Source organism: Arachis duranensis, chromosome 6, assembly GCF_000817695.3.
Source record: "Arachis duranensis cultivar V14167 chromosome 6, aradu.V14167.gnm2.J7QH, whole genome shotgun sequence".
NCBI lineage: Eukaryota > Viridiplantae > Streptophyta > Magnoliopsida > Fabales > Fabaceae > Arachis > Arachis duranensis.
In genome coordinates this window covers 106,246,324-106,246,669 of record NC_029777.3, presented here as the reverse complement: position 1 = coordinate 106,246,669, position 346 = coordinate 106,246,324, and positions in this window count along the sequence as shown.

Genomic DNA, 346 nt, shown 5'->3' with positions numbered 1-346 from the left:
ACTGGGGTGTCGGTGTTAGAGAGAAAGAAGTCTATGTGTTGTAACAATTTTCACATAGTGATATTCTCTGGTTGTCATTTGACAACGGCCGTGATTTTTTCTCCGGTAATTGGAGTTTTCACGTTAAATTCTTGTGTTGTGATTGTATCTATTTTATTTTTCTGTCAAAGGTATTTTCTCAAGGGAGAATTGTGTCTTATTCCCAACACACACATATATATATGGCAGCGCAAGTATAATAATAATAATAAAATAAATATTACTTAATTTCTTCAGTTAGTACTATTATATATATAAAGTTAATGATATAATAAGACTAATGATATTCATAACTAGATATTATATA